The 27001-nt window shown below is 37.3% G+C and overlaps 1 protein-coding gene across 2 annotated transcripts in view; it reads right to left on the bottom strand.

The window, feature by feature from the left end:
• Positions 1–27001, bottom strand: part of GRM8 (glutamate metabotropic receptor 8) — an 832302-nt gene that overhangs the window by 505944 nt on the left and 299357 nt on the right. The gene's annotated exons all lie outside the window — the stretch shown is intronic.

Here is a 27001-nt window from a genome sequence, read left to right as displayed (position 1 = left end):
CGAGTATTTTAGATCAAAGACGTGGGTTTGAAGTTGAGGTTAATTCCCTCACTTTGCAGTACTACTAAAATGAACATCACAAACAAAGCCTGAAAAGCAAAGGCTTTTCAGCATAAATTCCTGGAATTTAACTCTATCTTTTCTAGGTAAGTACTTGGAAAACACTGCATTTACAAAATAGATAGCTGGTTGAGGACCCAGGTGATTCAAACATTAGAATTTACTGAGATTTCTGCTTAGTTTGCCTGTCTGCTTATTCAATTTAGCTTCACACTTGATTAATCAGACCTTAGGTTGAAATAATCAAATGATCTGATAGAGCTTTCTGGTAAGAAGAATAATACTGCAGAAAAAATATTCACAATAAAAATTGAGATGAATGATTCAGGTATGTGGAATATAACATTATGTTTAAATTATACATCTGTTGTCAAAAGATACATATTTTGTAAATAAGTATAGAAAATTATCTGGAAGAATTGATGCTAGTATATTAACAGCAACTTTCTCTGGTTAGTAAAATTTGGGAAAATTTTCATTTATTTTTATCTATTTCTCTCTCTCTCTCTCTCTCTCTCTCTCTCTCTCAGTATTGCTTTGATATAAAGACAGTTATTTTTTAATACCAAGTATTTTCAATTGTATACATAAACCAAACCATCAAAAACTTCAGCTTAGAGTAAAAATTTGTACATTTAAGAGCAATTGGCAACACAATAATGATTATGGCCAGCTTTAGCTTCCATGTTCCATATCCCATGGCTTATCTGTAACCCTATAAGATAGGTATTCTTATCATTCCTATTGTATAAATTAGAGAAACTGAGGCATAAGGATGTTAAATAACTTACCCAAATTCACAGTACTAGTAAGTTGTAAAAGTCAAAAACTTTTGGTGGTACAGATGACCTGATTAACTTCTATTTTGTTCTACCTGGATTGATCCTAAATGCAGCAGCTACATGTAGCAGCTTTGTCCAGATCTTTTTTTTAACTGTCTTATTCTTGCTTCTTTTATAATAATATTAAACTTCCTTAGTCTGTTAACTGACACGCCTTTCTGCAAGGGAAAGTGGTACATAAAGAAGATATTGTCATACATCTACAAAATGGAGTACAATAATGCTATATAAAGGATTAATGAAGATCTCTTTGAATTGATACAAGCTAAATTCCAGGATGTACTGTTAAAGCAAAAAAGCTAAGTGCAAAAGAGTATCTATATTATGTTACTCTTTGTATAAGAAAATTGATTATAAGAAAACACATGTGTAACTGCCCATTTGTACAAAGAAAACATGGAAGGAACTCACCAGAAATTAAAGAAACTGTCTATCTACAGAGGGCAGGTGTCAAAGAGCTGGAAAGAAGAGGGAAATGGTTGTGTGTATCAAGACAGGATGGAGTGACAGATACTGCCCAGGGTGTATCATTTTGTAAAGCTCTGGCTCTTAGAACCACAGTTATGGTTTTTCACATGCCCCTAAGCAATATTTTTCACATGCCCCTAAGCAATCAACAACTAAAACTAACCATGATGGGGATCCAAAATGCAATATAAAATTAACAAATAAGCCTATTGCAAGTGAGTTGCACAACTACACTGAAAGGATGGGGAATAGTAACACTAACCTAAATAACTACAGAAAATAGGATCTTGACTGGATACCATGAAGCTAAAGACAAATATAAATGCTAAATGCTATAATTTAGTCAGTAAATATGTTCCTCACAGGGGCACGGGATAGCAATTCTGAAACTGTGTGTTCACTAGAATCAAACAAAGAAGTAAACATATCATGGAAAATAAGCAGATTTCTCACTATTTGAGAAATAAATTACAAATAAAGACAGGAAAAAGCTAAAAGTGAACCCTGAGTTTACAGTATTTAGTATAAATTGTATGGTACAAATGGCTTTAAATATCTATATAGACAGACAGATATAGAAATACAGAGGTGTGTATATGTGCAGGTTATATACACACATATATTTCCTGTCTTTGACTGCTGAGAAGGCTTAGAGCAATGACATCCCAGTAGTAATAAGCACATCTAGCATGAAGATCTCAGTTTCTAAACACCATTCTCTGATTAAAGAAAAAAAGAAACTTGGACAAGTGATTGATTTCAGGACTAGAACAGGAGGAAAAAATAAGCTTAGAATATAACGTGAAGCAAAAAAGTAAGAAAGTGTTCAACAAACTAAATAAGGGCTTATCAAGAGAGCACAAATACTGAATGAAAAGAAGCTCCTAACAGCCAAAGCTGGAACAACTTGAACAAGTTAAATGATAATGTTAGAATATAACACATAAAACCAAGTAAATATCTATAAGTTCATACTCATGGATATAAATAATCTATTATCTAAATAGGAAAGACAGCTCTTCCTTGGTTGTAGAATTCCAATTTAAAAATGTTGAAAGAAAGAGGAAAGTGGAAAATCACCAGTAAGCAAACACCATAATAACACTTGTAACTAGAACCAAGATCCACGGATGTATGCTGAAATCATTGGTTCACAGTCTAAAGAGAAACAGGATTTGCACAGTCTTAAAGCATGTCCCCCAAGATCTTTCTTAACAATAAGAGAAAAATTAGTAACTATAAAGTGGAGAACCCAGCAAAAACCACCTTACGCAAGTGTCATGGTCAACACCACCACTAATAAAATATATTGGCATCACAAATTCCATGACATGATGCACTGAGAAGACCACATCATTTCTGCGGAATTCTTGCCAAAAACACATAACCTCAAACCAAACACGAGAAAACACAAGACAAGCCCAAACTGAGGGACATTTGGCAAAATAAGTATTCTGTACTCTTCAAAAATATTAAGGTCTGAAAAGTTAAGAAAAGATGAGAAACTGCTACAGATTTCAGGAGACTAAGGAGAAATAACAAAATGCAACATGGGATCCTGAACAGAATCCCGGAAAATAATAACAACGGAACATTGATGGAAAAACGGGTAGAATATGAATAAGATTTTTGTTTTATTATTGGTATTATATCGATGTTAATTTCTTGGTTCTGATAATTGCACTCCGGTTAAGTAAGATTTTAATATTGAGGGAGGCTACGTAGGGCAGGGATATGCAAAAATTCTCTGTTCCATTTTTGCAACTTTTCTTTAAAAGTAGTTTGAAATTTAAAGTTAAAAGAAAAGGTACTGCCTTTACTTCAACAGAATTAAAAATGTTTTTGGAAAAGCAAATCTCCTTTGAAGAGACAGACCGGGTTGAGGGGAGAAAAAAACCACTGCTGTGAAAATTATACCAGGGAAACTACATTTCATTAAGTTTCCACTTTTTGGTACTTATCATGACTTAAGAATCTATATCAGCAATTCTGTCCCTTGAATTCAATACACTGAGGTTTTATTCCTCAGCTATAAGCAATCTTAATTTTTCAGAAATCTTAATTTTTCAGAAATTTTTCAAAGATGCCTTTGACAGAAAGACATCTTTCTCTCTTGCAAAGATTGCAGCCTTAAAAAGCTGTTGTCATTTCTCAGTTGTTTGCAACTCCAACAGTGAAACGCCGCCACGACATTTGATTCTTGGCTTAAAGGAACTCCATCGCTAAGACGGACAACTTGGACAGTATATTTCACTTTTGTTTGCTCATGTGTTGCATTTATTTGCTTTCACTCATCATGAAAAGAGCCAGGTTTTTTTTTTTCTTTTTCTTTTTCTACTCCTCCACCTCATTCTCTCCTATTTAACTGTGTCTGTCAGAAGGAGAGTTACCAAGAGGAAGCTATGCAAGTTAATCAGTCAGGGCCCCAGAGTGCCCAGGAACTGTTTGTTACAATAGCAAAGGGAATGAAGCATATACAATGAAGCCTCCAAGCAACAAACTAATTAATACCTCTCTCTTCTTTGAAGAAAATGACCCAATATTGAACTCCAGTGGATTATACAACATTTTAATTTACTATCTGCTAAATGGATGACTACTTTATAATATGCATTTCTACTTATTCATTTACTGACAACATCAGTAGTCATTCAAATTGAACTCCCTGGCCAAGGTCTAAGAGAACCCTGACTAGGACTAGAAGATTTTTAATATACACTATTATATACTCATGCCTCTTGTTTCTACCAAATTAGATGCCATATGGAAAGAATGTTGCACACTGCTGGCACACAGCAGCCAGGAACTTTTCCTTGTGGCTTTCTTCTTCCCTGCCTCTACCTTTTCTTCATGTTGTTATTGGTAAACTGTTTCCTAAGATGTACTTTCCAGATAACAATTCAGAAAACAGGTAGGAGACACACACACCCTTAGAAATACCAAAGGCAAACTGAAAAACTGCTGAGGAATTAAAAAGGCAGCATGGCAAGGTCATAAATCTCCCTTAATTCCAGTCATGGGGACATGAAAATCTGAAGCCCCCTAAGCCTTTCCTCAGCTGGATCCTAAGACAGTAGGGCTACATGCCCTCAAAAGAACTTCTGGCTCAAAACTGACTCTGCAAATAATCCAATGTGTTCCTAGGGTTGCTAAATCTAGCAAATAGCAATATAGGATGTCCATGTTCCAGGCGATATTTGGGACATACTTATACTAAAAATTATTTGTTGTTTATCTGAAATTCAACTTTAACCTGTATTTTAATTGGTAGTTCCCTTCCCCCTTCTGAGAAATAGGTAAGTAATGCTACAATTTAAATTCCAGACCTGGACTTTTATATAGATTCATTACTTTCTAACTGTGCTGCTGAAGCAATTTAATGTCCTTACTGTACATTTCCTCATCTGCCAACTGAGATAATAATAACAATAACTTTCTCATAGAGTAGTTGTGAAGAGTAAATCAAATAATCTACACAGTACCTGGAATATACTATGTATTCAATACATGTTTGCTTTTATTGTAATTACTTTAGTATTACTGTTTGCATTAAAAATATTTGTTGAAAGAGGAAACAGGTTAATAAACAAAGATTAAATTTTACCAGAAAGACAGTATCTTTGCTAAGCAAGGTAGAGAAAGAAGAAGAGTCTGTGAATAAATTAAGAATCTCTAAATTACACTGTAAGATTTTCCTGTGATCCCCAAATAATAATTACTGTCAGGCTTCAGAATGAGGAGAGCTTACAGAATTTTCTTGCGTGTTTTACACATTTTTCATTTCAACTCAGAATAAAAGGCAAAAGAATGAGTGAAACAACTAAGATAAGCCCAAACAAAAATGAGGAAAAGGTGTATATGTAAATTAAGAACACACTTATTCCTAGCCTTTTTTAAAGAAGGAATGACAGTGACCTCTAGTAAAATGTTTCTGTCTGGAGGCAAGATTACCCATGCCTGGGTAACGGCCAACGTTTAAGCCCTTCTCTTAGAAGTGTCCTATCTACCTCTCCCACCTTTTTTTCTCAAGAAGTCAGCTAAGAACCGATCAACACCAATACAAAGGCTGTAAAATAACATTTTCCTCTTGGCTGGATGCAAAAACTAGAACTGCAGAAAAGTTCTCAATAAAAATTGTTTGAATCACTATCAACTCATTCTTTCTGCTGACTAGGAAGTTAAATAAATAAATAAAAGGGACTCCAAGTCACCAGTTATGCCAGCAGTTTCCAAAAACTATTCTCTCCTTCCCAGGAGCAAGGGTCAACATAAATGATTTATTTTCTTTATAACTAGTATTTATAGGTATTTGAGGGTGCTCCATAGACTCAAATGGGCTCCTTTTCTTTATCTGGCCTCAAGAGATTAATTATTCCTGTCAATTCAACTCTATCTTCCTGTTAACAAATCCCAGTGGGTCCTTTCCCCTACTCAATCAGATAAACTCCAGATTCTAACATTTTAATGATTTTTTTTCTGCATTACAGTGCTGCTTAATTGTATAGCATTTAAAGAATGTGTGGATCTCAATAGGAGTTTTTTTTTTTTTATTTCCTTAATAAGAGAACAGCCTGACAACTTTGTCAACTTAATGAGTACACACTGATGTTTGCTATGGAGGATTGTTCTAGTGATTATAGGACTTCTTTTCTAGAGATTATATTCCCATTTTAAATGTTTTTTTTTAAAAAAGGAACTTGGATGGTCAAGTTCAAGACTGAGTATATTAAACGGCACCCTTTGCACATATATATGTGACGTGTCCAACAGAGAGCACCAATTTGACATGTCCAACAGAGAGGGACCAATTTTGGTATATTATCAACTACCTAAAATATAAACAGCACTTTAAAGCCTTGGGAACAAAAATGTATATGTAAAATATTTTAATCTACGTTTATCACTCTAAAATTTGGATATTGTCAATTTTAAGAAAAAGGAGAAGAAACAAGCATATATGACCACCTTTAATGTTTGAAGGTTTCTGAAGAGGCAATGATGAGAAAAAAGATAACGTATGGTGGAATTAGAAGGATCCACTATATAACTTACCATTATTTTATTTCTCTGAGCCTCAGTTTCATTGGAAAAAAGCAAATAACCAAGCCTATTTCACCGGTGTTGATTACACACAGCATTGTGAATAAAAATAGTGTCTGACAGTTAGTAGGTGTTCAATAAATTCTAAGTCTCAATTTGCTTTTTTTCAACATTCCCTTTTAAAATGAAGACAGAACTGAAGAGGCCACAAGTTGATTTCTTTATTACTTTCTAATACTTTCGTTATTAACCTGACAGGAACATGAACAGGGAAAAACAATAAGCACATAATAGGAAGAGATCAATAGCTTGTGATGAGAAGACATGAATCTTGTCAGAATTCACCATAGAACACATGAGGAGCAAACTTTATTCTTTCAACTTATAAAATTTATCTTTTCTTCTCTCTGATAATGGAGTATTTCACTCAATACAGAGCCCACTATTACCATGAATGAGTTATAAAGACAGACCTAGAAAAAGAAATATAATCTATGCAATGAAAGACTTTATAATGAGTACATGAAGGTTTTTCAACTCTGGATAACAAATCAGAAGCCCAGGGACAGGACCATGGTATGAACACTTTTTTAAAGTTCCACAGCTGATTCTGGAGCCTAACAAAGTTAGACTACTACATTGGTGCAGCCATAGATGCTGCAATATATCTACTACATTGAGGTAGAGGGAGCTTGTGCCTGGAAGATAAGGAAGATCTCAATCAGAGAGTTGAAAGAAAATTAATAAGCACTAAAGCATGGTAACTAAAAAAAAAAGTCAAAAACCTGTAATATAAAAGCCTCTTCCACTTCCCCCCAACAATTAGATAACCTTGAGGTCTCTTCCAGATGGCAGCAGCAACCTGTCTGGAGCAGCTGTAGCAGGGACACCAGCTGCAGTGGGGAAGGCTCCACAGGAATAGGTGGGAGCCCCATCCCCTACCGAGTTGGAGTGCCCAGCTTCTGGGCGCAGCTGCAGTCACTCAGCTGCAGCTCCAGACTGTGCAACCCTGCTCTCTCAGGGGCGTGGGAATCCCCCACTGCCCCCGCAGGCTCAGAAGTGCCTACGCCTGATCCCTGGCCTCTCTCTGCTCCTGGTGCCCATTCCAGTGCAGAGTAAAGTTGCAGCTGAGCCCAGGCACTGTCGCAATTCAGCTAGGTATGTGCGCACTCAAAGCAGCACTGACATGCCAGGCCCCTGCTGCCTCAGCCCCCTCTGGACTTTGGGCACCAACAAGCATAGAAGGGAGGCTGGGAGATGGGGGTGGCTCAGTGTGGGCCTGCAGGCACCCCTCGGCATGAATAGCCTGGGCACCATGAACAGAGGCAGGAAGCAGTCAGGCTGAGAGCAGAAAGGGGTGGGTCCTCACCCACTTACAAGCCAGGGATGGCCTGAAGCCCAGGAACAAGGCTGTTCATTCTGGGTGGAGTCCGCAACCAGAAGTGAGAACTTACGTGCTTTTTCCGGGCCCACCCATGGCCACTGATGGACCAATCAGCACACACTTCCTCCTTTCTGAGCACATAAAAACTCCTGGACTCAGCCAGTCTCAGACAGAAATTGGGATTACCAACTGCAGGAAGGAGCCACCTACTTGGTGTCTCAGGTCTCAGGGGTCACCTCAACTTGTTGGGATGACATGCTTGCAGAAAGGAGCTACCCTTCTGACAGCTGTTTTGCTGCTCAATGAAGCTCCTCTCTGTCTTGCTCATCCTCCAGTAGTCCACATACCTCATTCTTCCTGGATGTGGGACTGAAAGAGCTGGATGTGGGACTGAAAGAGCTGTACCACAAACAGGGCTGAAAAACGCCCCACACTCACCATGTTGCAGGCAATGAGAAGGTGAGAAGAGCTGCAGCCCTTCAGGGAGCCCAGACCTAGGGGCTACCTGAGCCAGGGACTCTGCAGCTCCTGGCTCAGGGCTCTGCAGTTCCTAGTGTCTCCAAGCTTTCAGGTTACACCACATTCCACTTGCCCAAATACCAGTGCCCACAGAAGAAGCCGCTTGCAGTATGTCTGGTCCAGCCGCAGCCTTGCACAGAGCTGGCGCCTGGAGCTGCCTGCCCCACTGCAGCAGCCAGCGCGCCTGGCTGTGTGCAGTGGCTGGACCCAATGCTCGCTTGTTCACACACCCCCTGCCACTCCTCGCCTGGCCCGCCTTTAGCAGATGTGGGATCCGGACTGGTAGAGTTGGCTGAGCTCAGCTTGTCAGGACAAGTGGGCGTAACAGACCCTGTGGGTGCGAGCAATATTCAGGCAGAAGGCGCCACCCACCACTGAGGCTTCCGGCTGGCAAAGTGACACCCCCAAGATCCTGTGACATTCCCTTAAAGAATAATCTATATGGAAAAGATCCAGATCTATTATTATATTAAGGGTTTTCTCTGCTTCTTCCCTGCTCTCAATCTCATGCGCAGATATACCAAATAATCAACACTCTACCCAGTTTATTTCATATATAAGTATATTCAGTAAAGCTGCCCAATGTTATCAAAACTGTGAGGGACTAACCATCACAGAGGATATACTTAAACCAAATTTCATTTTGTTGACTCCCTAATAAGCTTCAGAAACATTGAAAAAAATTAACCTGGGTAGAAGGAAGGAGAAATCTGGAAGATAAAAGGAGATGAGGCCAAAGAGCTTTATAAGACTAACCCTGGGAAAAAGACTTTGAAGCAGAGAGTGAAGGCTATTAGCTCTAATTCACAGGGTCTTGTAAATCCACAAAAATTTTAAGGACTGACTTGGTAGGACCTATAATTGAAAGAAAAACACCACAATAATAAGAGGCAATAAGGACAGTCTACAGACAGTAGTGCCCAATACTACAATACTACAGAAAGAAAACTACAATTGACCAAACCAGACATGGAACGTCTCCGAGCTAAAGCCACATTAGAGGACTAGAAGAGAGGGACAGAGGAAGTGCTTAGAAGCAAAATTTAGCAACAGTGAACTTGAGGAATAAAGGAGATGATTTAAAGACTATTTTTGATTTCTTGTTTGAGAGATAATAACATTGTACAGGGATTAGAAGAAAGTCATGGAAATTTATATATTCATCGTATTCAGCTTGAACAATAGAAATGGGACTCAGCTTTTGCAAGGAAAATGTACACTTTCTGGGGTTGAAAGGTGCAGAGATTTCAAGCAAAAAGGGCTACTTTCAAGGGAAAAAATCTAAAGCTCACCTGCAAAAATTTGCTTACCAATTATTACTTAATTATTTGCACCATTTATTTTTTCCTTTAAAGGACTTTAAATTCCTTGTGGTCTTTGCATCTTCCATGATTCCTAGTAAAGCAGTAGGCTCAGATATCTTGAATTTAATTTGATCCTAAGTCATAATTTTATCAGAAGCCATCTGGCCTGGGTTCTGAAGTTAGATAAACCTAAGGCAAAATCAGCTTCATCACTTGTTAGCTGCGTGGCACTGAATAAATTAATGATCCTCTCTAAACTCAGCTTCCTCATCTATAAGAGCCAGTTGTTGCAAAGATTAAAAGAGATAATGTGTATGAAGTAGTTATTACAATGCCTATCAAACTGTAAGCATTAAAAAAGGGTAGAATTTATTATTTGTTATTGAGCTCTTTATTTTTTCTTCACACACACATAATCCATAGCACCTGATGCTACACATTCATCAGCCAGCCAGAAACCCAGGTAAATCAATGAAAAAGAAAAGGACACCAATCAACCTTTCAATTTTTCTACTCTGACAAGATTCTGGCAACTAGTGGTGACGGAAAACAAAAGAAATCTCCTGCAAACATATATCATTTTTGTCATCAAAACAGACTCAGGTAAAGTCACAATTAGCAGAAGTCTTTACAAATGAAGACCAACTTACTAATGCAATACTGTTTTATTCAAGTTCTTCAAAGATCCAGGGGAAAAATTACCCCCCCTAAAAAACACAATTCAGATGACTTGGGTTTTGAAAACATGTAGAAAACAGAAAAATCATTTTCATTATCAAAAAGTAGACAATGTTTTGTTTCAACAAGAATGAACAAACAAAAATAAACTAACATTATGGCCTGAAGACTATAGTATTCTTAGAATGTTGGTTTAGAATTGAAGAAAACTTATTGTATAAAGTCATATGTTCAAAGGAGATCCTATCAGGGGAGAAGGAGAGGCAATCATCTTTATTTTGGGCAGACATAAGAAACTAATTTTGGAGCCTTAGACTAATACCTAGATTTGGCTTTGTTCTAGACCCAGAAAAACTATTTTTGGATGCTATTTCCCCAAATACATGTAAAAAAAAAGGAACTGAATTCAATATGCAAATGGTATTGGACTATGTCATTTTCAAGCAGGTAACTTTTAAAAATCTAGACTATTCCTGTTTTGAAAGCAGTGCCATTTAATTTTGTTCTTTTCTTGTTATTCCCACTTTCTATATGAATTGAGTGGGATCTCAAATCCCCTTGCTAAATGGTTTAGCAATACTTAAAATTCAGCAAAGAACATTCCCACCTCCAGGAGGCACCTCTCCATCATTATGGATAACTGACATATAAACAAATGTGATGCCCAGAATTGGAGTCAGTTCTGCTCTTGAAAATGTTCATACATCAAACAATTCTTTCCTTATTTTCATAAAGACAGTTCTGACCATATTATCATAGCTAAAGGACAAAGTGTATAGCTCTCAGAATTCAATTGATCTTAGTTATCTAAGTCTTACTTTAAATGAAGATAACAGAAATCCTTTCTCTATGTAAAAAGGTTAAACTTAGGGAAAAAAGTGGAAGATTTTCTGGTTCATCCTAAATAGGCTTTGGAGAAAGAATTGCTAAGTGTGAAACTCCTCACCTACTGCATTTAATTGATCAAAGTGTTTTGTAAAACAAGTAAATGCAGAATTTTGAGAGGCATTTAAAGGGCTTTTCTTTTGGAAGTTAACACCCTTTGCTTAATTTACCATTGATTTCCATTCTCTTTTTTCTCTTATACCATTACCATGTGTAAGTGAATATAGCAAGAGTCTCATTTGTCTAGAATAAAGTTTGAATTGTTTATGCTGCAGATACTCATGGGGTCTGTAAACTGTGGGATGTGTGCATTCATTCTAGTCCTGTCAACACCATGGGATCCCTACTATGTGCCACACTCTGCTTAAGCAGCCTGCTGCTGGCTCTACTCCTGCCTCACCACAGAGCAGGTACTCTCAGACACAGCAGATCCCAAGAATGGATGCTTTGTACATGTTCTGTTTTCATACTATCTCTCCGGTAGTATATGAGTAGAGGCCCAGGAGCCTGAAGGAAAGCACTTGTCCCCATCATAAGCCTCGTGGGAGGAGAGAGAGAAGTGCTTATTTCTTCACGCCCTTTTTGCTTGGACATCTGCTAGTCAGGCATAGCTGAGGTCTGTTCTCCAGTCAGAGGAGAATCAACCAGTGCTGCTATTCCTCCTCTCTCATCTAACCTGGTTCTAAGTATTTCTCTGTATCCAGCATAGAGGAGACTTGATCCATCCAACGGCTCCATCTAGAAATGAAGCAGCTTTCTTTGCTGTTGCCATGGGCTCCCTTCTCCCCTCTCCTAACCTTCTTCCCTATACTCTTTCTCTCCTCCTTCCAAACCCTGGGACCAGAAGAGTAATACTGTTCATATATACAATGTTCATTTTAATTACATTTTTTATTACACATAACTAACTGTCCTGCTCAGAATGCATTTCAATGTTGTAATAGTAATAAAACAACAATTATGTGCTAAGCAATACATTTATATTTTCTCCCCTAACAGCCCTGCAAGGGTGGGTAGTAGGGCCAAGCAAATTGAGGCTTGCATAGATTAAGTGACTTGGCCAAAGTCAAACAATGAGTAGTAGAGACACTATCAGACCAGGTCTGTCTGAATACCAAAGCCCAGCCTTTTACATTGCCCCAGTGCTGCTGCATATGGTCAAGACGTGAAAAGCAAAGCAAAAATAAGATTATAGCACCAGGAATTTGTTGAATACACATGTGCTTCCCTTCAAGCTTATCAGAAAATTATTTCACTTTATTTCAACAAAAAACAAACACTGTAAAATTAGTTAAAGTAGCCTAAACATTTGATTTGTATTACTGTGAGTAGAACATACAGAAGTTTGTTTAAATGAATACTGGCAATGGAGTAGAATATAACGCACCTTAATTGATTTAAGGATACTGTGCCTCTTAATAGCTCAGTTAGCAATTTCCAATTTTAACCAATCCTCTTCAATAAGAGCTTGCTCAAAACACTTAACATTGTTTTCATTGAATACCTACAGCTAGAGCAAATGTTGCCCACCATGATAACAGGATCAGCTAAGCCCACAGTAAATGTTTTACTACCACAATCCACATATTTGCTCTGGCCAGTGGTTTGCCCTATAGGTCAGATTGTTCTCATGAACTTACCCTCAAAAACTAAGTCTTGTGCTTAGTACTCAAGATGGCTATGTTCTCTAAAGTCTTTAATTCTGTAGTCACCTCTCCACTAATGAAAACATAGAGATCTTTGACCCTAACTTCTCTTCCTATATGTCTCTGTCCAACCTTTGTAAATATACATATATATTACCTATGTTTAAATCAATGAATTTATTCATCTATTCTGCATGCAAACCAAATAACTCACTGAGTTTTGTTTGTTTTTCAAGACAGGGTAGACTCTAGTTTAGAAAAAAATATTTTTACTTGCCTTATCATGAGACCATAATTGTGGGGAAAAGAAAGAGAGATCAGACAGTTACTGTGTCTATATAGAAGGAAGTAGACATACGAGACTCCATTTTATTCTGTATTTGAGATGCTGTTAATCTGTGACCCTATCCCCAATCCTGTCCTTGTAAGAGACATGTGCTGTGGTGACTCAAGGTTTAACAGATTTGGGGCTGTGCAGGGTGTGCTTTGTTAAACAAGTGCCTGAAGGCAGTTTGCTCATGAAAAGTCATCACCATTCTCTTAATCTCAAGTACCCAGGGACACAGACACTGCAGAAGGTCTCAGGGACCTCTGCCTAGGAAAGCTAGGTATTGTCCAAGGTTTTTTCCCATGTGATAGTCTGAAATGTGGCCTCGTGGGAAGGGAAAGACCTGATCGTCCCCCAGCCTGACACCCATGAAGGGTCTGTGACTGAGGAGGATTAATATAAGAGGAAAGAAGGCCTCTTGGCAGTTGAGATAGAGAAAGGCATCTGTCTCCTGCCCTTCGCTGGGCAATGGAATCTCTCCATGTAAAGCCCGATTGTGTGTTCTATTTACTGAGATGGGAGAAAACCGCCTTAGGGCTGAAGGTGGGACGTGCTAGCGGCAATGCTGCTCTTTATGCACTAAAAAGGTTTATGGAGATGTTTGCATATGCATATCAAGGCACAGCACTTTTCCTTAAACTTATTCATGTCACAGAGATCTTTATTCATATGTCTTACTGCTGACCTTCTCCCTACTATGATCCTATTATCCTGCCACTTCCCTTTTCTAAGATGGTAAAGATAATGATCAATAAATACTGAGGGAACTCAGAGACCGGTGCCAGCTCGGGTCCTCTGTATGCTGAGAGCGGGTCCCCTGGGCCTACTTCTTCTTTCTCTATACTTTGTCTCTGTGTTTCACTTCTTTTCCCAAGTGTCTTATTCCATCTAACGAGAAACGCCCACAGGTGTGGAGGGGCAGGCCACCCCTTCACATAATGACAAAAATAAGGCCCTCTATATTATCAATTTCTCTTTATTTTGGCCAGTTTCAAGTGACTATTCATTTCCAATTGCTTTTTCTATTTCATGTTTGCATATCTGATACCATACAATCACCAATTTCTGTTTCCCACATGAACATTATTTCTCTTCTTAGCACAGTAATTTCCCCAATACATGCAATCAATAACTATCAATTGAATCTGAATTATTTTAAATATACATAACTAGAAAGAGATGACATGGTTGTATTATTTAGAAAATCCCTTCGTCTCAGCCCAAAATCTCCTGAAGCTGATAAGCAACTTCAGCAAAGTCTCAGGATACAAAATCAGTGTGCAAAAATCACAAGCATTCCTATACACCAATAACAGAGAGTCAAATCATGAGGAAACTCCCACTCACAATTGCTACAAAGAGAATAAAATACCTAGGAATACAACTTACAAGGGATGCGAAGAACCTCTTCAAGAACTAAAAACCAATGCTCAAGGAAATAAGAGAGAACACAAATGAAAAGACAGTCCATGCTCATGAATAGGAAGAATCAGTATCATGGAAATGGTCATACTGCCCAAAGTACTTTATATATTCAGTGCTATCCCCATTAAGCTATCATTTACTTTCTTCACAGAATTGGAAAAAAAATACTGTTAATTTCATATGGAACCAAAAAAGAGCCCACATAGCCAAGACAATCCAAAGCAAAAAGAACAAAGCTAGAGACATCACACTACCTGACTTCAAACTATACTACAAGGATACAGGAACCAAAAAAACATGGTACTAGTACTAGAACAGATATATAGACCAATGGAACAGAGGCCTCAGAAATAACACCACATATCTACGACCATCAGATCTTTGACGAACCTGACAAAAACAAGCAATGGCGAAAGGATTCCCTATTTAATAAATGGTGTAGGGAAAACTGGATAGCCATATGCAGAAAACTGAAACTGGATTCCTTCCTTACACCTTATACAAAAATTAACTCAAGATGGATTAAAGACTTAAATGTAAGACCTAAAACCATAAAAACTCTAGAAGAAAACCTAGGCAATACCATTCAGGACATAGCATGGGCAAAGACTTCATGACTAAAACACCAAAAACAATGGCAATGAAAGCCAAAATTGACAAATGCAAATGAGATCTAATTAAACTAAAGAGTTTCTGCGCAGCAAAAGAAACTATCATCAGAGTGAACAGGCAACCTACAGAATGGGAGAAAATTGTTGCAATCTATCCATCTGACAAAGGGCTAATATCCAGAATCTACAAAGAACTTAACAAATTTACAAGAACAAAAAACAACCCCATCAAAAAGTGGGCAAAGGATATGAACAGACAATTCTCAAAAGACGACATTTATGCAGCCAACAAACATGAAAAAAAGCTCATCATCACTGGTCATTAGAGAAATGTAAATCAAAACCACAGTGAGATACCATTTCATGTCAGTTAGAATGGCGATCATTAAAAAGCCAGGAAAAAATGGATGCTGGAAAGGATGTGAAGAAATAGGAATGCTTTTACACTGTTGGTGGGAGTGTAAATTAGTTCAACCATTATGGAAGATAGTGTGGCAATTCCTCAAGGATCTAGAACCAGAAATATCATTTGACCCAGCAATCCCATTACTGGGTATACACCCAAACAATTATAAATGATTCTACTATAAAGACACATTCACACATGTGTTTACTGCGGCACTATTCCCAATAGCAAAGACTTGGAACCAACCCAAATGCCCATCAATGACAGACTGGATTAAGAAAATGTGGCACATATACACCATGGAATACTATGCAGCCATAAAAAAGGATGAGTTCATGTCTTTTGCAGGGACATGGATATAGCTGGAAACCATCATTCTCAGCAAACTAACACAAGAACAGAAAACCAAACACCACAAGTTCTCACTCGTAAGTGGAAGTAGAACAATGAGGACACATGGATACAGGGAGGGGAACATCACACACCAGGGCCTGTCAGGGGGTGGGGGGGCCAGAGGAGGGATAGCATTAGGAAAAATACCTAATTGAGATGACAGGTTGATGGGTGCAGCAAACCATCATGACACGAGTATACCTATATTACAAACCTGCACATTCTGCACATGAACCCAGACCTTAAATTTTAAAAACAGAAAGAAGAAACATTTGTACCAAATATTATACAAAACATAGACACTATCAATTAATTTGTCAGAAAGTATTTGTTAAGTATTTATTTTGTTAAACACTGTCCTCTCCATTAAAAATATATCTAGATTAGTGTTCCTCAGTAGCAATCTGATACAAGTCATGTATGTAACTTTATATTTCCTAGTAGCCACATTTAAAAAGTTTTTTTAAAAAGGTTAAAAGTTTTCATTATTATTTAAAATTTTAATAAAGTTATTTTATTTGGCCCAAGATACCTGAAATATCACTTTAATATGTAATAATTATGAAACTATTATTGACTGGAGTTCCCACACCCTCCCCACCATAAGGGTTTTTTCCCTAATATATCCTTATTCCCTTATTTTCTCAAAAAAATTCAGTAAAGTTCAGTATACTCCTCCTCCATGAAGCCTTCCCTGACCACTGGCATTCCCACTGACCCCACACTCTGAGTCACTTGGCACACTGTGGACATTAGTAATTACACATAAGTGTAATTAGTTTCTCATTACATTTATACATATAAATAAATAAGCAGAAAATTGAGTGGTTTTTTTTTTTTTCTTGCCAGACTGTGAGCTACCTAAAGGAAAGTCCATGTCTTTTCTTCTTCCCGTCTCTAGTCCCTAGCACAATGTGTGACCATAGAAAGTATTCAAAAAATATCATTCAATTTATATAAAAACAGGAAACAGCACTCTCTAAAATCAAAGTAGAGCCAAAATATATCTCCATAAGAATATAAGAAAGGATTTATGGATATAGGAGGAGGTACAGAGATTTCTTTTGTTGTTGGTCTTTTGTTTTGTCTTGTTTTCTTTACTTTTTTGTTTTGAGGCAAAGTCTGGCTCTGTCTCCCAGGCTGGAGTGCAGTGGCATGATCTTGGTTCACTGCAGCTTCTGCCTCCTGGGTTCAAGCCATCCTCCCACCTCAGCCCCACAAGTAGCTGGGACTACAGGCATGTACCACCACACCCAGCTAATTTTTGTATTTTTAGTAGAGATGGGACCTCACTACGTTGTCCAGGCTGGTCTAGAACTCATGAGTTCAAGTGATCCGCCTGCCTCGGCCTCCCAAAGTGCTGGGATTACAGTCATGAGCCACTGTGCTCGGCCAGAGATTTCCTAAAGTTGTTTGCAATTATTTCACCTTAAAAGAAAAGGAAAACAATAGTAGGCATCAGCTTGCATGCTGGAAATTTTCATACAGAATAATACTATGACCTTCCCATGAAAGAGAGAAAGAGAGAAATATACATATAGTTGTATAGTTACATGTATGTATATAGTGATATATAATGAAAAATATATATATATAGTGATATATATATATATATAATGATTTCTATACTTAGGGAGTAGACATGTTTTATTCTAATAGCAAAATAATTAAAGATACTGTTATACGGGTCAGCATGACCCAGCCAGAAAACTTTTTATTTACTAAATTTATCTTCTCAATGAAATAAAGCAATTGGGCCAACAGAAATCATTTGCTACCCAACTCACTCCTAGATCTTCGGAAAAAAATAAGTCAATGCAAAATACAATTGTATTTGGAAAGGATGGTGATAGATCAGGATTGTGATTCTGGTCTGGTCTGATTGACAAGAGTCAGGGGTCAGGAGCAGCGGTAGAGAGGGAAGGTGAAGCACCCATTGTTCACAAACTGGGGCTGCCAGCTCTGTAATATAACATTTCAATGTTCCCTTTAGGCCCAACCCTACCTCCTCTGATCTCCCCAGGACAGAAAAAGGTAAGGATTTATAACATGGAGTCCTGTTCCATGAGGCTCCCTCACTCTGCATTTATTGTTAGATTTATCCATCCTGAGAGATAGAATGCCTAGACCATAACATAACCTATATCGGGATCATGGGTGACAGACAGATGGGTTTCTGGTAGTTGTTGACACTGCTTTGTTTACTCTGTGTGTGTGTGTGTGTTTGTGTGTGTGTATACCTTTCTCCCTTTATATATCATGTATCAAGATTATTGAATTTGATCAAATACACGGTTTGACCAGGAAAGATTTGAATAAACTTATAAACTTGACTTAAATTCCAAATCCATTTAGCATCAATGAAAGATGAAGTTCTTCTACTTTTTACTTTGTTCATGTCAATTCAGAGATACCACTGAATTATTAAGACTTCCTCCTATGTCTCACATCATCAAAGCTACATATTAACACACATTTTTCAAAGGGAAAATAACCCACACTTTATTTCGGTAAAGTTCAATGGATAACAGTATTCTGTGCTAGAATAAATGCCTCACAAGCTTGGATTATGTGAAAACCTCTTAAATCTACATCCCTTGAGAAAAAAATAGTACAGCACTCTCAGATGCATTACATGGACCTTGCTTCTTCATTTTTGACTTTCATTAGGAAATCATCTCTTCTATTTGCCCCCAAATGCAAATGCTTCTTCAAAAACACTTTAAAATATTCAATCACATAAAACAGAAAGCAGCCTTCATGATTAGAAACTTACAAGATTTCATATGTTATTTCTTTAATCCAATTCATCAAATCTTAAATAGGTCCAAAATTCATATACAGCCCTAATAAGCTTTGAAAAGAATAGTCCTCTCTTCAAAGAGAACAGTACTATTAATATACAACTGGTTAAGTTTAAACTAATAAGTCATAATGAAGCAAAAGTAGGTTTTGAGGAAACTGCCTTAAGCCTCCATGACTTTACAATTCCATGTTGAGCACTAATAATAAATCCCAATTCATATGTGTGACTACATAAATATTCATGCAGAGTTAAATGTGCACCTATAAATGTACAAGATACATATGTAGATGTAAATGCATTTTATGACTTCAGCTTATGAAAATGTCTTATCTGTTGGTCTTGGAGAAACTATCACTTTGATATCCATTAGACGTAATATATGAGTTTATCATTGTATCACCATCATGTTATAATGCCATTGTCTAAGATTTATCTATTAAACAACTCAGAAGTATGTAAATGCTCTTAAAATGAAAAGAAAATTGTGAAGCTATTAAATCATGGTCAATAAAATATGCCAGTCATTGTCTATGCCAGTCATTGTCTAATCATCTGACTCCATCAAGGCTTAACTGCAATGATTTCCAAACCCCACTTGACTACTTTTGCCTCTTCCTCTGCATCCTTGTTATAAGAATGGCAAATTGCTTAGATTAGTTGACTGCCACTGTAAGGCCAAGTAGCAGCCAAGCTTTGAAGCCAAACCAATGATTGTATTTATAAAGTTGCCCTAATTAACAAGGAAGCAATCCTAAGCATTAAATGGCTAAGCTTTATTTCGGCTATTTACTCAACTTAGTTCGGCTATTTACTCAACTTAGGAAGTCAGGACCATGGAATTAAACATTTGTATTTTGATGCAGTTTCTTCCATAAAAATCATCACAAAATTTTAGGAGAAACATTCCTATAAAGCTTTTTCTTATTGCATAAGATTAAGGAAACCATTTGATTCAAAGGCTCAATGCTGATAAGCTTTAGCAGATAATAATAAACTCTCTAAAGAAATAATTCGATTCATACTAATTTGCATCAGTCTTATAAATGGCAGGATATGGATGGTTGTGGGATGGAAGTAGCCGAGACTAGCCAACAGGGAAACTGTTAAGTGTATAAGGGAATGCATATGCTAAATAGCTTGATTTATTCACCCCACAATGTAGAGAGGCATAGCTCGGAGATGTCACAGGTTCTATTCCAGACTACTGCAATTAAGTGAATATTGCAATAAAGTGAGTCATGTGAACTTTTTTATTTCCTAGTACATATAAAAGTCATGTTTAGGCTATATTGTAGTCCACTGAGTGTGCAACAGCACTGTATCAAAAAAAAGTACATACATTAATTTTAAAATGTTTTATTGCTAAAAATGCAAATGATCATCTGAACCTTCAGCAAATCATAGTATTTTTGCTGGTGGAGGGTCTTGCCCCGATGATGACAGCTGCTGACTGATCAGGGTGGTAGTTGCTGATAAATGGAGTGGTTGTGGCAATTTTGTAAAATAAAACAACAATAAAGCTTACTTCATTGATTGACTCTTCCTTTCACAAGAGATTTCTTGGTAGCATGCGATGCTATTATAGCATTTTATCCACAGTAAAAGTTCTTTCAAAATTGGAATCACTCCTTTCAGACCCTGCCACTGTTTTATCAACTAAGTTTATGTAATATTCTAAATCCTTTATTATTTCAACAATGTTCACAGCATCTTCACCAGGAGGAAATTCCACCTCAAGAAAGTATTTTCTTTGCTCATCCATAAGAAATGACCCTTCTTCCTTTCAAGATTTATGAGGAGATTGAAGCAATTCAGTCACATCATCAAATTCCACTTCTAATTCTAGTTCTCTTCTTATTTCCACCACATCTGTAGTTACTTCCTCTACTACAGTCTTGAACCGCTCAAAGCCATCCCTAAGGGTTGGCATCAACTTCTTCCAAACTTCCTGTTAATGTTGATATTTTTACCTCCTTCCATGAATCACAAATGTTCTTACTGGCATTTAGAATGAGGAATTTTTTCCAGGAATCTTCATTTACTTTGCCCAGATATATATAGGTATCACTATCTAGGAAAGCTATATCCTTAAAAAAAAATGTATTTCCTAAATAATGAGACTCAAGAGGTTAAGTTACTCCTTGATCCATGGGCTGCAGAATGGATGTTGTGTTCGTTGGCATAAAAACATTAATTTCCTTGTGTATGTCCATCTGAGCCCTTGGAAGACTAGGTGCGTTGTCAATGAGCAGTACTATTTTGAAAGGAATCTTTTTTTTCTGAGCAGTAGGTCTCAAGAGTGAGCATAAAATATTCATTAAACCATGCTATAAAGACATGTACTGTAATCCAAGCTTTGTTGTTCTAATTATAGAGCATAAACAGAGTAGATTTGACATACTTCTTAAGGGTCCTAGGGTTTTCAAGATGGTAAATGAGCATTGGTTTCCACTTAAAGTCATCAGCTGCATTAGCACCTAACAAGAGAGTCAGCCTGTCCTGTGAAGCCAGGCATTGACTTCTCCTCCCTATGTAACAAAGTCCTAGACAACATCTTCTTCCAATAGAAGGCCGCTTTGTCTACACTGAAAATCTCTTCTTTAATGTAGCCGCCTTCATCAGCACTCTTCACTAAATCTCCTAGGTAAGTTGCTTCAGCTTCCACATTAGCAACTTCTGCTTTACCCAGCACTTCTGTTATGGAAACAGCTTCTTTCCTGACACCTCAGATTGTTTTTCTGCAGCGTCTTCACCTCTCTCAGCCTTTATAGAATTGAGGAGAGTCAGGGCCTTGCTCTGGATTAGGTTTTGGCTTATGAGAATGGTGTGGCTGGTTTGATCTTCTATCCAAACCACAAAAACTTTGTATCAGCAGTAAGGTTGTTTTGCTTTCTTATCATTCATGTGTTCACTGGAGTAGTTCAATTTTCTTCAATAACTTTCCGGTTGCATTCACAATTTGGCTAACTGTTTGGCAAAAGAGGCTTAGCTTTCAGTCTGTCTCAGCTTTCGACCTGCTTTCCTCACTAAGCTTCATCATTTCTAGCTTTTAATTGAAAGACAGAGATGTGACTCTTCCTTCCACTTGATAACATAGGGACCATTGTAGGGTTATTAATTGACCTAATTCCAATATTGTTGTGTTACGGGGCATAGGGAGGTCCAAAAAGAAGGACAGAGATAAGGGAATGCCTGGTCAGTGTAGTAGTAAGAAAACATGTAATATTGTTCAATTAAGTTCGCTATCTAAACAATCACAATAGTAACATGAAAGATCACCATAACAGATATAATAATAATAAAAATAATTTGAAATATCAGGAAAATCACCAAAATGTGGCACATAAACACTAAGTGAACACACGCTGTTGGAAAAATGTCACCAATAGACTTGCTCAATGCAGGGTTGCCACAAAGTTTCAATTTGTAAAAAACTGAAATGGTATCTGTAAAGTGCAATAAAGCAAGGTATGCCTGTACATATAAACATCATGTTGTACATCATAAACATACAATTTTTAGAGATCATGACCAGTTTATATGTACAGGGACTGGGTAGTAACAATGTTAAAAACAAATAACCAAAGAATAGGAGGGAAATAATAATAACAATTGTAAAAACATGTTAAACTCTATCCTTGCATTAGGCTTTGCTATCTGCCTTAAACATATTCTATTTTATGTTCATCAGCATTTCATTCATTCAAATATATTCATATACATCTCACTGAACATAAAGTAGATAAGGAAACTGAAGCCCAGAAAGTTACTCCAGATTTCACAATCACTGAATTGTTGATAGGGGCTTCAATTAAAGGCTCGTCTTATGAATGCACTCAACTATTACACTACAATGGTAGCCAGCTTCATCAATGATCTTAGCTGAATTTTCTAGGAGGACTATGAGTCCATGAGGAGAGCTACTATCCATTTACAATAGATCAGTTAAAATGGAGGTTGTCGGCAGATTTTGAGGTTTGGACAGGTAGTTTGGAATCCCAGTATAGAGACCAAATAGCAACAAGAGTACAGGCAGCAATAAGATCCAGGTGTATAGGGCAAAAGTCCAAAGATTTATATTCAAGGCAGAAAGATCCCAGGAGGAAATAGCTTTCGGGTATAAATCAGGTAACATTTTGAAATTCAAGCCACACATCAGAAACAGGTATCACAAAGAAAGCATTTCAAGATCTGCAACAAGGCCCTCAACCCCTCTGCCCTGTTTATAAGACACCAATCTACATTAATAAGTATGCACAATTCCGTGGAGGTAGAGACAGGGTCTGCAGGTAACTGTAGCCGAAAAACAGGTCTCTAGGCTGAGTACTGCTCATGCTTCTAAAACTTCCACTTCCAAGTTCCAAATGCTATGCTTTCCCCTTTTCCAATTATCACTATCTTCATCCCCATACATGTCTATTAGGAAAAAACAATAAGACATCTACTTAGTTCAGTCATCTGGGAAATGCTGTGGATAATATGGTACTGTGGGTCAAATAACACACTCAAGAACCAGTCAATTTGGTGAAAAAAGAAAAATCAAATTGCTTATTTTGCATCATGCAGAGCAAAAAAAATTACTATTTGAATGTTGTGCTTTTCAAATAGTTGTACTGGTGTTGAGTATGACACAATCATATTCACCAGGCATCTCTACACTGTCACTTTGGTATATTATTTTTTACACTGCCTTTTCTCTTCTTGGAATCAAATTTAGTTACCCTTTGGGGATGCTTAATTCCTTAATGTCAATCACCTTTTTTTTTTTTTTTTTAACTAAGTAAGCAGGTTCTTTATTTTTCAACTAAATTCTTTAATCAGCTTTTGTTCAGAAACTATTTATATCTGCATTACAAATGCTAGATTTAACCAATCTATCAAACCAGGATAATACATGGAAGGATCTTGTCAGTTCGTCCTTTCCTCTTAGGAACAAAGATGCCATATTTTGGACTTTAAAAGAAAGGAAATAATAGGATTAGACTAAGACTGAGGACAAGAGGATGTCAAACGAAAGAAAAGCATGTGGTCCTTCTAAAGACTTCTCATCTAGTATGGGGAATTGTAATCCATTCGTGCTAAATGCTTTGACTATGCTTATTATGCAAAAAACATTAGAGCCTAGTATATTTTGTTACCATAGTTCTGCCTACTGGGAACTATAATTAAAGCACATTTGAGCAAATGCAATTTTATTTGTTATTAAGCAACTAAAAGCTTAGTCAACCTTGCAAATATGGCATTATCTTAAGATTACAATATAAGCCCGACAGTTATCCAATAAACTTTATTAGGTCCTATCTTTATTAGCTATGTCTTCTATTCCTATTGCAGGAGCATTGTATGCTATACAACAGTGGTCCTAATAGTTCGAATAGTTTAGGATGCACCAGAATCACCTGGAAAAGCTTGTTAAAACATATTACTGGGCCCCACTCTCAGAGTTTCTCATACCTTAGGTCTGCGGTGGGGCTCCAAAATTTGCATTTGTAACACACTCCCAGGGGATGCTGATCCTGCTGGCCTGTAGACCACACTTTACAAACCATTGCTTTGCAATATAACATAGTAGTTAGAGCTTTGGAGTGAAACTCACCTGGGCTCATGTACTTGCTCTTCTACTAACATGTACATGTCTTTGGACAGGTTACTTCATCTCTCTAAGCCTGTATCTTAATCTATATAGTAGGGATAATAACACCTTTCCAATAAGCTCATTGGGATAATTAAATAAGATAAAAGTATGGAAAGTGCTTAGCCGAGGTGCTGGCAAGACAGAAACCAATGAATGTCAGTGATAAGTTTATTATTGTTGTTAATTTGAAAAATATGGCAAGATCTAGGTCAACATATTTATAACCAATGGTGTGCATCAGACTCAACTGTAGAGCTTTTGTAAAATTCATGCAGTGAGACACTGTCCCCCTCACAGATGTTGATGCAATCAATATTTCATTGATTCTAAGATGCCACTGATCATAAGATGCACCATTATTTTATGTATCACTAAGAAGGATAAGGCAAAAATTAAACCATGATTATTCTAAGTGAAATAAATGAGCATAGAAAAATACTGCATAACCTCTCTTATATGTGGAGTCTAAATAAAATGTCTATACAGATATAGAGAATAAAAGGATACAGAATAGCAGTTACTTAGGGTGCATAGGTCCAGAAATATAATGAACGACATGAGGAATCTGTAGGTTGAGTATCTCTAATCCAAAGATTTAAAATCTAAAATGCTCCAAAATCTGAAACTTTCTGAACACAGACATGATGCTACACGGGCACCTGAGATAGTGAAAACATTGCCTTCTGATCATTCAACATACACAAACTTTGTTTCATGAACAAAATTATTTAAGATATTGAATAAAATTACTTTTAGGCTATATGTATACGGTGTAATAAAACATAAATTTTGTGTTTAGGCTCGGATCCCATCTCCCAGATATCTCATTATGTATGTGTAAATATTCCAAAATCCAGAAAAAGGCCCACATCTGAAACACTTCTGACCCCAAGTATTTTGGATAAAAGATACACAACCTGTAGTTAATAAAATTATATTGTATTGGGCGTTGGCATTAAATAAGTAGATTTAGTTGCCTGCTTTTGTCACCAAAAAAGTAACTCCGTGAGACGATAGATATGTTAGTTTGCTTGACTATAGTAAATACCTTACTGTCTACATGTATCCCATAACATCATGTTGTAAGCCTCACATATGCACAACAAAATTTATCTTAAAAAATTTTGATTAAACTAATGTAAAGCACATCCAGATTTCAGAAATGAGAAAATATGGGGAAAAAAGTACATACTGGAACTGATGAAATAAGGTAGCTGAAGATGTAAGTTTGGGCTTGCTTCCCAGGTTATTGTGATGTGCAGTTCTGATTAAAAACCACTAACTTGGCTGGCCGGGGTGGCTCACGCCTGTAATTAATCCCAGCACTTTGGGAGGCCGAGACAGGTGGATCACAAGGTCAGGAGATCGAGACCATCCTGGCTAACACGGTGAAACCCTGTCTCTACTAAAAACACCAAAAAAAAAAAAAAAAAAAAAATAGCCAGGTGTGGTGGTGGGCACTGTAGTCCCAGCTACTCAGGAGGCTGAGGCAGGAGAACAGTGTGAATCTGGGAGGCAGAGCTTGCAGTGAGCCAAGATCACGCCACTGCACTCCAGCCTGGGCAATAGAGTGAGACTCTGTCTCAAAAAAAAAAAAAACAACAACAACACTAACAGTCCATGTGACAGCTGCAAGTGGGACTCAAAGTTCAGATGCCTCAAAGCTGAGAGAGCTCAAAGGTTGGAACCCCCATTCTTAGAACAAGAATATCACCCAATATCATAATCAACCACCTAATTCCATAGACTGTTTACGAAACAAAAAATATTTCCTCTTGGTGTAAGAGCACCCACCCTCTAAACTTAGAAGAAGACTCCTCCCACTGAGTAGCAGTTACCCACATGAACTGGTCACGTTCATGGCCAGAACATATCAGTCAGTCAGATCAAAGGAGAGTACAGCACAGTTAGCAGGAAGGTGTCAAGGTGTTAGACCAAGATACGTTTTTCTTTGTAAACATGAATTCCAATCTTGAGATGTGAGGATTATTTAGGGAGACAAAACATGATTTACATTTCAGGGAGAAGAGAAGATGATGAAGGTCACACATGTTACCAGGACTTGGCCCTAGAAGGCTTTTATTTTCCATCTTGAGTTTTAAATTGCAGTTTGTAATTTATCTCAAAACAAAGTAGATTTTGTATAATCTGATTGTCCTATCAAGTTTATGGCCACTCCCATTTGTCTTCACTCTGGGAATCTTGGATGAAGGTGGGGAAGGCATGGGCCTACTCTCAACTTTATGCTAACACTCCTGCCCATAGGAAATGTATTAATTCTGTAAGCCATCACAGAACAGGACAAGATCTTATGACAGTTTTATTAGGAAGCTCAGAATTTCTAACAACTTCAGTAATTATCTCTGGTAGTCTCCATGTACATGAGTTAATTATAACCAGAAAATAAAATAATACCTATTTCAGCTTCTAAAAATTCTAACAATGTAAATCTCTAATGAAATGTTGAAATAATACATAGCTGTTTTTACAAACTTTCCACTAAGAAAATTTCATTTTAACTCCTGCCTACCTCATGACCACCCAGTCCCCCCTTTATTATTACTTATGTTA

The sequence above is a fragment of the Trachypithecus francoisi genome, unplaced genomic scaffold (assembly GCF_009764315.1).
Source record: "Trachypithecus francoisi isolate TF-2019V2 unplaced genomic scaffold, Tfra_2.0 Lachesis_group4, whole genome shotgun sequence".
NCBI classification, from domain to species: domain Eukaryota; kingdom Metazoa; phylum Chordata; class Mammalia; order Primates; family Cercopithecidae; genus Trachypithecus; species Trachypithecus francoisi.
The sequence above is the reverse complement of the archived record's forward strand: the minus strand, read 5'-3'. Positions and strand labels throughout refer to the sequence as shown.